The sequence below is a fragment of the Acipenser ruthenus genome, unplaced genomic scaffold, assembly GCF_902713425.1.
Source record: "Acipenser ruthenus unplaced genomic scaffold, fAciRut3.2 maternal haplotype, whole genome shotgun sequence".
Lineage (NCBI taxonomy): Eukaryota > Metazoa > Chordata > Actinopteri > Acipenseriformes > Acipenseridae > Acipenser > Acipenser ruthenus.
In genome coordinates this window covers 37,501-47,599 of record NW_026708541.1, presented here as the reverse complement: position 1 = coordinate 47,599, position 10,099 = coordinate 37,501, and the positions used below count along the sequence as shown (strand labels likewise).

Below are 10,099 nucleotides of genomic sequence, written 5' to 3'. Positions count from 1 at the left end.
ATAAACCGCTATTGGAATACAGATTCTTGTGTTAAAGATGTTAATAGACTTTCAATGTACACGTTTTAGAGCTAAGCGTTTGTTGAGGCAGTTCCAGTGTTTGCCTTTTGGACTTACTCTGGAAGGAATACAAAAAAAAAAAAACATTTGTTGAGAACCGCATTTGGGAGAAAACTTAACAGTTTCGAAACGCATTAGTAAAGGCATCGGATTCTATTATGGTGTTTCCGAGCTGTTGAACGTTTCGCTTGTTAGGGCGGGAGAGTCTGTTACAAAGAATTGCCACACTGTATGTATCTCCATAATGCGTTGGGACTAAATACGCCGATACATTAAAACTACTTGGAGAATGCGGGCATCGATCCTGCTACTTCTCGCATGCTAAGCGAGCGCTCGGAAAGATTGTTTCAAGGAAATCAACAGCTGATACCAACTCTTGTCAGCACTCAATACTATTTTAATTTCCATTTTAAATCAGACTAAAATAGTGTTCCTAACACAGATTGCATTTTTGTTGCATTGCCTGCCTCGTCAAACAAGCTCGAGCCACAGCACACAGCGCTGCTGCATCGGGACACAGAGGTGGATTTTAAAGCGACTGAAACTTCGAGCTGAGACTACTTTTTGAAGAAATTGAAAACATACCTCTCGTCGAAATATTTGCTATTTAGTTAATTAATTTATTTTTTGAATTTGCAATTGGCAGACTACATTGCCGAGACAATCTGAATTGCTCGTATCAAGCTGCGATGGAGCCTATGAGAATCGCTGGCATAAATCAAGGGGAATTAGCTCAAATGGTAGAGCGCTCGCTTAGCATGCGAGAAGTAGCGGGATCGATGCCCGCATTCTCCAAGTAGTTTTAATGTATCGGCGTATTTAGTCCCAACGCATTATGGAGATACATACAGTGTGGCAATTCTTTGTAACAGACTCGCCCGCCCTACATGTGCATTTTAAAGCAAAGTCTCCTAATTTGTAATATTCCCCAGACTGAAAAACTGCAGTGCGCCCTCCATCGTATGCCTTCCGAGAAGCAAAAATGGAATTTTTTATATATTTTTTAGCAATTGAAGAGTTTCTGTTAATTGAGAATAAATATAAATGGCTTGAAGTTTGCTTTAATTTGTAACGTGTTTGTAATGAAATATTAGTGGTTTTTTACCAATCATTGTTCTGTATACTAGCTACTGCTGCATGTCGAGGAGGTTGCTCCTCCGCTTCCCATTTGGTCTAGCGGTTAGGATTCCTGGTTTTCACCCAGGCGGCCCGGGTTCGACTCCCGGTATGGGAACATCTTTGTTATTGTCATTTTGTTACAGAACTGTGGTCATGTGTAAAGTGTTTTCATTATAATAATAAAGCTAGTTACTTGAAATGTATATATATATATATATATATATATATATATATATATATATATATATATATATATATAAATATATACACACACACACACAGAATGATGCAATGTATTTGACTCTATTCACATCACCTCACATTTCACTGGTTGCCTACGAGGGCTTGAGAGGGGTGACGTAAAAGTGAGAGAAAGAGCAGTTTAGACACATAACATACAACAATCTGACACTCGCTCCCGACGGGTCAGGCAGCATCCTCTCGCTCCCGGGCGTTTAATAGAGCAAAACTCTGTCTTTCCAAAGAATTGTGTGGTTTGGTCTCCGAATGGAGGCGTGGGCTGAGGGCTGATTGCACAATGGTTAAACGAGGACTGCAGTCTTTGTTGAGTCTGCAAAGCTGTTGCTGTGACACGCCTTGTAATATGGAATATATTGAAACCGAATTGTCTGCTTGTGTAACACCTAGCCAATAAGGAGTAATTAAAACGTCACGCGAGCATTGGTGGTTCAGTGGTAGAATTCTCGCCTGCCACGCGGGAGGCCCGGGTTCGATTCCCGGCCAATGCAACCTTCTTTTTCTTTTTCACTTTATGTATACAATTACAGCAGCACGCACCTGCCTTCAATCAGTAAAAAAAAATCTCCCCGTCGGGGAATTGAACCCCGGTCTCCCGCGTGACAGGCGGGGATACTGACCACTATACTAACGAGGAAGGCACACGCTACCTGCCAATATGGCAACGCATTTAGTTGCAAAGCGACTAAGTCAAAACTGCCTGCTGAGCTTAATGTTGGTTTACGGATCGAAAACAGTATAGTACAAAACAAAACAAAAAAAAATTCGGGCTCGTCCGGGATTTGAACACGGGACCTCTCGCACCCAAAGCGAGAATCATACCCCTAGACCAACGAGCCAGCTGCCGGTTTTATCCGGCGGCCGACGCGTGATACAGTCTCTGGCAGCAAAATAAGTGCAGCATGACCAGAGTCCCGTTCCGTCTGCCGGTGCGGAATGCTGCTGGCACCTCAGAGGAGGGGGGCTTAATACTCGCCAACGCAACTTTCTTTATTTTTTGGCATTCTTATAGTGCTGCTTTTTTTTTTTTTTTTTTTTTTTTTAAATTCGCAGCACGAAAACTAGGATTCACATGTGTTTCACGTAACACTTTTTCAATACATTCATCTGGTCACAGTGTTTACCCCTACAGCAGGACCCGGCAATGCTTTTAATGGAATCGGCATTAAAAGCTGCCACGTCAGTGGAGAACTGCCCGAGTACTCTCGCTCTCATTTCAGACAAGGGGGTTTGAATTGCCTTCTAGCCGTTCTCGCTCACGCCGGGCGCCGTGGCGTGTGTCTGTAATCCCAGCTACAGGGGCAGGTTGAGGCTGGCGGATCGCTTGAGCACGAAAGCTCTGTGCTGCAACTGGCTGTGCCGATCGGGAGTCCGCACTTAGCACGGCATCGACATGGCATTTCTGGGGGAGCTTGTGAATGCCAGGTCGTCTAAGGAGGGGTGAACCGGCCCAGGTCGGGAACGGAGCAGGTCAAAACCCCCGTGTCGCTCCAGTATTGGGACTGCTCCTGTGAGCGGACGTTGCAGTGCCTCCTTTTTTTCTATTTATTTTTTGAAGTACTGTATCACGCGTCGGCCGCCGGATAAAACCGGCAGCTGGCTCGTTGGTCTAGGGGTATGGGGTATATATACAGAGTGATGCAGATATAACTGACTCTATTCACATTCCCATCGCGACATCATCTTAAACGCCTTAACTCTCAAATACCAATTTCCACTGCATGCAAACTTCAAGCCATCCTATTGATTTGATCAGGAGCAGTCTAAGAGTGTATTGTCTATTGCGTTGTGGGAGGACGCTTTGACTGAAATGTTGATAATCGTAGGACATTATTATTTGTGCCTGGAAGCTCAAATTGAATGAAATGGACTTTGAAAGTTGTATTAAGTGCCTTGATGAAGGGGGCAAATGAAGAAGTGCAAATCCAGGAACAAGAAGGTTGCAGGAATGGCCTGATGCTGGGAAGCTGGAAATTAACGTGACAGAGCAGAAGGAAGCAAGTTTTCTTCCAGGACAACCTTGTACTTGGCTTGATTCATGCCAAAGCTGCCCGATTCCAGCCTTGCTGAAGCACCCCCAGATCATCACCGATCCTCCACCACATTTCACAGTGGGTGCGAGACACTGTGGCTTGTAGGCCTCTCCAGGTCTCCGTCTAACCATTAGACGACCAGGTGTTGGGCAAAGCTGAAAATTGGACTCATCTGGGGGTGCTTCAGCAAGGCTGGAATCGGGCAGATTTGTCTTTGTGAAGGACGCATGAATCAAGCCAAGTACAAGGTTGTCCTGGAAGAAAACTTGCTTCCTTCTGCTCTGAAAATGTTCCCCAACTCTGAGGATTGGTTTTTCCAGCAGGACAGTGCTCCATGCCACACAGCCAGGTCAATCAAGGTGTGGATGGAGGACCACCAGATCAAGACCCTGTCATGGGCAGCCCAATCTCCAGACCTGAACCCCATTGAAAACCTCTGGAATGTGATCAAGAGGAAGATGGATGGACACAAGCTATCAAACAAAGCCGAGCTGCTTGAATTTTTGCGCCAGGAGTGGCATAAAGCCACCCAACATCAATGTGAAAGACTGGTGGAGAGCATGCCAAGACGCATGAAATCTGTGCTTGAAAATCAGGGTTATTCCAACAAGTATTGATTTCTGAACTCTTCCTAAGTTAAAACATTAGTATTGTGTTTTTTTAAAAATGAATATGAACTTATTTTCTTTGCATTATTCGAGGTCTGACAACACTGCATCTTTTTTGTTATTTTGACCAGTTGTCATTTTCTGCAAATAAATGCTCTAAATGACAATATTTTTATTTGGAATTTGGGAGAAATGTTGTCAGTAGTTTATAGAATAATACAAAAATGTTCATTTTACCCAAACACATACCTATAGATAGTAAAACCAGAGAAACTGATAATTATGCAGTGGTCTCTTAATTTTTTCCAGAGCTGTATATGCATCAGCACTGTGCTGTGGCTCGAGCTTGTTTGACGAGGCAGGCAATGCAAAAATGCCAAAACTTGCTTTTGCATTGTAGAACCTATTTAATTTAAATGAACGCTATGCCTTTAAGAACACAAGTGCCAATTGAGAACATATCGGCAGCTTGTTAAGTGTTAATTGTCTCCCCTTTGTACCAAACATATTTAAACCAAAGGAAATAGTAATGTATTACAGTGCCATTTTCTAATGTGATTAAGAAATGCAAAAAGCACCGTCCCTGGGTGGGCTTGAACCACCAACCTTTCGGTTAACAGCCGAACGCGCTAACCGATTGCGCCACAGAGACCAAACTGTTAAACCGCCAGCATATACGGGAGATACTGCACAACGTGATCGAGGGAGCAGAAACATAAACTAATGTTAACAGAAAAGAAATATAAAAAGAGAATTTCGACAAAAGCTGCCGGGAAGCACTGCCGCTGCTGATTGCTTGTTTCTACGCGCTTTGAAAAGGGAGTCTCGTCTTCCAGAATATCACTTACAATGTGGGCCATCAAAAATAAAAAATAAAGTTTCTATAGAAGATGATTTCAGCAAGCTAAAACACCACACGAACACTTGTCATGTGACACTTTCTATATTGGCTTGCTAGCTTGCAATTGGCTGCTGGTCCGCGGCGGTGCGGCACTGAGCGCTGGTTTATCATGTTACAGGTGTTATACACTGAGCGCTGGTTTAACATGTTACAGGTGTTATACACTGAGCGCTGGTTTATCATGTTACAGGTGTGATACACTGAGCGCTGGTTTATCATGTTACAGGTGTTATACACTGAGCGCTGGTTTATCATGTTACAGGTGTTATACACTGAGCGCTGGTTTAACATGTTACAGGTGTTATACACTGAGCGCTGGTTTATCATGTTACAGGTGTTATACACTGAGCGCTGGTTTATCATGTTACAGGTGTTATACACTGAGCGCTGGTTTATCATGTTACAGGTGTTATACACTGAGCGCTGGTTTAACATGTTACAGGTGTTATACACTGAGCGCTGGTTTATCATGTTACAGGTGTTATACACTGAGCGCTGGTTTATCATGTTACAGGTGTTACACACCAGCGCCAGTAGGCACTGAGCGCTTTTCACCTCCAGCGACAGTGTGTCACTGACGCTGGCATGCGTATCGGGTGAATAATGACGTTTTTATTTATGCCACTTTCTTACGGACAGTAGTCAGGGTGATGATACAAGACCAGAGCCAATAAACCTGTTATTTTCTTGTCCTTTCACTACCATATTCTATTGTGCTTGTTCAGAATACGCGTGAATCCTGAAAACATATTTAATGTTAATATTTAAACAAAGCCAGCAGCCACTTTATTGATCACTCTGTGGATAAACCGCTATTGGAATACAGATTCTTGTGTTAAAGATGTTAATAGACTTTCAATGTACACGTTTTAGAGCTAAGCGTTTGTTGAGGCAGTTCCAGTGTTTGCCTTTTGGACTTACTCTGGAAGGAATACAAAAAAAAAAAAACATTTGTTGAGAACCGCATTTGGGAGAAAACTTAACAGTTTCGAAACGCATTAGTAAAGGCATCGGATTCTATTATGGTGTTTCCGAGCTGTTGAACGTTTCGCTTGTTAGGGCGGGAGAGTCTGTTACAAAGAATTGCCACACTGTATGTATCTCCATAATGCGTTGGGACTAAATACGCCGATACATTAAAACTACTTGGAGAATGCGGGCATCGATCCTGCTACTTCTCGCATGCTAAGCGAGCGCTCGGAAAGATTGTTTCAAGGAAATCAACAGCTGATACCAACTCTTGTCAGCACTCAATACTATTTTAATTTCCATTTTAAATCAGACTAAAATAGTGTTCCTAACACAGATTGCATTTTTGTTGCATTGCCTGCCTCGTCAAACAAGCTCGAGCCACAGCACACAGCGCTGCTGCATCGGGACACAGAGGTGGATTTTAAAGCGACTGAAACTTCGAGCTGAGACTACTTTTTGAAGAAATTGAAAACATACCTCTCGTCGAAATATTTGCTATTTAGTTAATTAATTTATTTTTTGAATTTGCAATTGGCAGACTACATTGCCGAGACAATCTGAATTGCTCGTATCAAGCTGCGATGGAGCCTATGAGAATCGCTGGCATAAATCAAGGGGAATTAGCTCAAATGGTAGAGCGCTCGCTTAGCATGCGAGAAGTAGCGGGATCGATGCCCGCATTCTCCAAGTAGTTTTAATGTATCGGCGTATTTAGTCCCAACGCATTATGGAGATACATACAGTGTGGCAATTCTTTGTAACAGACTCGCCCGCCCTACATGTGCATTTTAAAGCAAAGTCTCCTAATTTGTAATATTCCCCAGACTGAAAAACTGCAGTGCGCCCTCCATCGTATGCCTTCCGAGAAGCAAAAATGGAATTTTTTATATATTTTTTAGCAATTGAAGAGTTTCTGTTAATTGAGAATAAATATAAATGGCTTGAAGTTTGCTTTAATTTGTAACGTGTTTGTAATGAAATATTAGTGGTTTTTTACCAATCATTGTTCTGTATACTAGCTACTGCTGCATGTCGAGGAGGTTGCTCCTCCGCTTCCCATTTGGTCTAGCGGTTAGGATTCCTGGTTTTCACCCAGGCGGCCCGGGTTCGACTCCCGGTATGGGAACATCTTTGTTATTGTCATTTTGTTACAGAACTGTGGTCATGTGTAAAGTGTTTTCATTATAATAATAAAGCTAGTTACTTGAAATGTATATATATATATATATATATATATATATATATATATATATATATATATATATATATATATATATACACACACACACACAGAATGATGCAATGTATTTGACTCTATTCACATCACCTCACATTTCACTGGTTGCCTACGAGGGCTTGAGAGGGGTGACGTAAAAGTGAGAGAAAGAGCAGTTTAGACACATAACATACAACAATCTGACACTCGCTCCCGACGGGTCAGGCAGCATCCTCTCGCTCCCGGGCGTTTAATAGAGCAAAACTCTGTCTTTCCAAAGAATTGTGTGGTTTGGTCTCCGAATGGAGGCGTGGGCTGAGGGCTGATTGCACAATGGTTAAACGAGGACTGCAGTCTTTGTTGAGTCTGCAAAGCTGTTGCTGTGACACGCCTTGTAATATGGAATATATTGAAACCGAATTGTCTGCTTGTGTAACACCTAGCCAATAAGGAGTAATTAAAACGTCACGCGAGCATTGGTGGTTCAGTGGTAGAATTCTCGCCTGCCACGCGGGAGGCCCGGGTTCGATTCCCGGCCAATGCAACCTTCTTTTTCTTTTTCACTTTATGTATACAATTACAGCAGCACGCACCTGCCTTCAATCAGTAAAAAAAAATCTCCCCGTCGGGGAATTGAACCCCGGTCTCCCGCGTGACAGGCGGGGATACTGACCACTATACTAACGAGGAAGGCACACGCTACCTGCCAATATGGCAACGCATTTAGTTGCAAAGCGACTAAGTCAAAACTGCCTGCTGAGCTTAATGTCGGTTTACGGATCGAAAACAGTATAGTACAAAACAAAACAAAAAAAAATTCGGGCTCGTCCGGGATTTGAACACGGGACCTCTCGCACCCAAAGCGAGAATCATACCCCTAGACCAACGAGCCAGCTGCCGGTTTTATCCGGCGGCCGACGCGTGATACAGTCTCTGGCAGCAAAATAAGTGCAGCATGACCAGAGTCCCGTTCCGTCTGCCGGTGCGGAATGCTGCTGGCACCTCAGAGGAGGGGGGCTTAATACTCGCCAACGCAACTTTCTTTATTTTTTGGCATTCTTATAGTGCTGCTTTTTTTTTTTTTTTTTTTTTTTTTAAATTCGCAGCACGAAAACTAGGATTCACATGTGTTTCACGTAACACTTTTTCAATACATTCATCTGGTCACAGTGTTTACCCCTACAGCAGGACCCGGCAATGCTTTTAATGGAATCGGCATTAAAAGCTGCCACGTCAGTGGAGAACTGCGCGAGTACTCTCGCTCTCATTTCAGACAAGGGGATTTGAATTGCCTTCTAGCCGTTCTCGCTCACGCCGGGCGCCGTGGCGTGTGTCTGTAATCCCAGCTACAGGGGCAGGTTGAGGCTGGCGGATCGCTTGAGCACGAAAGCTCTGTGCTGCAACTGGCTGTGCCGATCGGGAGTCCGCACTTAGCACGGCATCGACATGGCATTTCTGGGGGAGCTTGTGAATGCCAGGTCGTCTAAGGAGGGGTGAACCGGCCCAGGTCGGGAACGGAGCAGGTCAAAACCCCCGTGTCGCTCCAGTATTGGGACTGCTCCTGTGAGCGGACGTTGCAGTGCCTCCTTTTTTTCTATTTATTTTTTGAAGTACTGTATCACGCGTCGGCCGCCGGATAAAACCGGCAGCTGGCTCGTTGGTCTAGGGGTATGGGGTATATATACAGAGTGATGCAGATATAACTGACTCTATTCACATTCCCATCGCGACATCATCTTAAACGCCTTAACTCTCAAATACCAATTTCCACTGCATGCAAACTTCAAGCCATCCTATTGATTTGATCAGGAGCAGTCTAAGAGTGTATTGTCTATTGCGTTGTGGGAGGACGCTTTGACTGAAATGTTGATAATCGTAGGACATTATTATTTGTGCCTGGAAGCTCAAATTGAATGAAATGGACTTTGAAAGTTGTATTAAGTGCCTTGATGAAGGGGGCAAATGAAGAAGTGCAAATCCAGGAACAAGAAGGTTGCAGGAATGGCCTGATGCTGGGAAGCTGGAAATTAACGTGACAGAGCAGAAGGAAGCAAGTTTTCTTCCAGGACAACCTTGTACTTGGCTTGATTCATGCCAAAGCTGCCCGATTCCAGCCTTGCTGAAGCACCCCCAGATCATCACCGATCCTCCACCACATTTCACAGTGGGTGCGAGACACTGTGGCTTGTAGGCCTCTCCAGGTCTCCGTCTAACCATTAGACGACCAGGTGTTGGGCAAAGCTGAAAATTGGACTCATCTGGGGGTGCTTCAGCAAGGCTGGAATCGGGCAGATTTGTCTTTGTGAAGGACGCATGAATCAAGCCAAGTACAAGGTTGTCCTGGAAGAAAACTTGCTTCCTTCTGCTCTGAAAATGTTCCCCAACTCTGAGGATTGGTTTTTCCAGCAGGACAGTGCTCCATGCCACACAGCCAGGTCAATCAAGGTGTGGATGGAGGACCACCAGATCAAGACCCTGTCATGGGCAGCCCAATCTCCAGACCTGAACCCCATTGAAAACCTCTGGAATGTGATCAAGAGGAAGATGGATGGACACAAGCTATCAAACAAAGCCGAGCTGCTTGAATTTTTGCGCCAGGAGTGGCATAAAGCCACCCAACATCAATGTGAAAGACTGGTGGAGAGCATGCCAAGACGCATGAAATCTGTGCTTGAAAATCAGGGTTATTCCAACAAGTATTGATTTCTGAACTCTTCCTAAGTTAAAACATTAGTATTGTGTTTTTTTAAAAATGAATATGAACTTATTTTCTTTGCATTATTCGAGGTCTGACAACACTGCATCTTTTTTGTTATTTTGACCAGTTGTCATTTTCTGCAAATAAATGCTCTAAATGACAATATTTTTATTTGGAATTTGGGAGAAATGTTGTCAGTAGTTTATAGAATAATACAAAAATGTTCATTTTACC

The 10,099-nt window shown here is 43.7% G+C and overlaps 9 non-coding genes across 9 annotated transcripts; 4 read left to right on the top strand and 5 right to left on the bottom strand.

The window, feature by feature from the left end:
- The first annotated feature begins 1,222 nt into the window (after window positions 1-1,222).
- On the top strand, window positions 1,223-1,294 carry trnae-uuc (transfer RNA glutamic acid (anticodon UUC)). The gene has a single exon. It is a non-coding gene; the product is annotated as a tRNA-Glu (tRNA).
- A 563-nt stretch (window positions 1,295-1,857) lies between these two features.
- On the top strand, window positions 1,858-1,928 carry trnag-gcc (transfer RNA glycine (anticodon GCC)). The gene has a single exon. It is a non-coding gene; the product is annotated as a tRNA-Gly (tRNA).
- A 74-nt stretch (window positions 1,929-2,002) lies between these two features.
- trnad-guc (transfer RNA aspartic acid (anticodon GUC)) lies at window positions 2,003-2,074 on the bottom strand. Its single transcript has one exon. It is a non-coding gene; the product is annotated as a tRNA-Asp (tRNA).
- Window positions 2,075-2,204: 130 nt separating this feature from the next.
- Window positions 2,205-2,276, bottom strand: trnap-ugg (transfer RNA proline (anticodon UGG)). Its single transcript has one exon. It is a non-coding gene; the product is annotated as a tRNA-Pro (tRNA).
- Window positions 2,277-4,656: 2,380 nt separating this feature from the next.
- On the bottom strand, window positions 4,657-4,730 carry trnan-guu (transfer RNA asparagine (anticodon GUU)). The gene has a single exon. It is a non-coding gene; the product is annotated as a tRNA-Asn (tRNA).
- Window positions 4,731-7,005: 2,275 nt separating this feature from the next.
- trnae-uuc (transfer RNA glutamic acid (anticodon UUC)) lies at window positions 7,006-7,077 on the top strand. The gene has a single exon. It is a non-coding gene; the product is annotated as a tRNA-Glu (tRNA).
- A 563-nt stretch (window positions 7,078-7,640) lies between these two features.
- Window positions 7,641-7,711, top strand: trnag-gcc (transfer RNA glycine (anticodon GCC)). The gene has a single exon. It is a non-coding gene; the product is annotated as a tRNA-Gly (tRNA).
- Window positions 7,712-7,785: 74 nt separating this feature from the next.
- trnad-guc (transfer RNA aspartic acid (anticodon GUC)) lies at window positions 7,786-7,857 on the bottom strand. The gene has a single exon. It is a non-coding gene; the product is annotated as a tRNA-Asp (tRNA).
- A 130-nt stretch (window positions 7,858-7,987) lies between these two features.
- On the bottom strand, window positions 7,988-8,059 carry trnap-ugg (transfer RNA proline (anticodon UGG)). Its single transcript has one exon. It is a non-coding gene; the product is annotated as a tRNA-Pro (tRNA).
- Window positions 8,060-10,099: the final 2,040 nt, after the last annotated feature.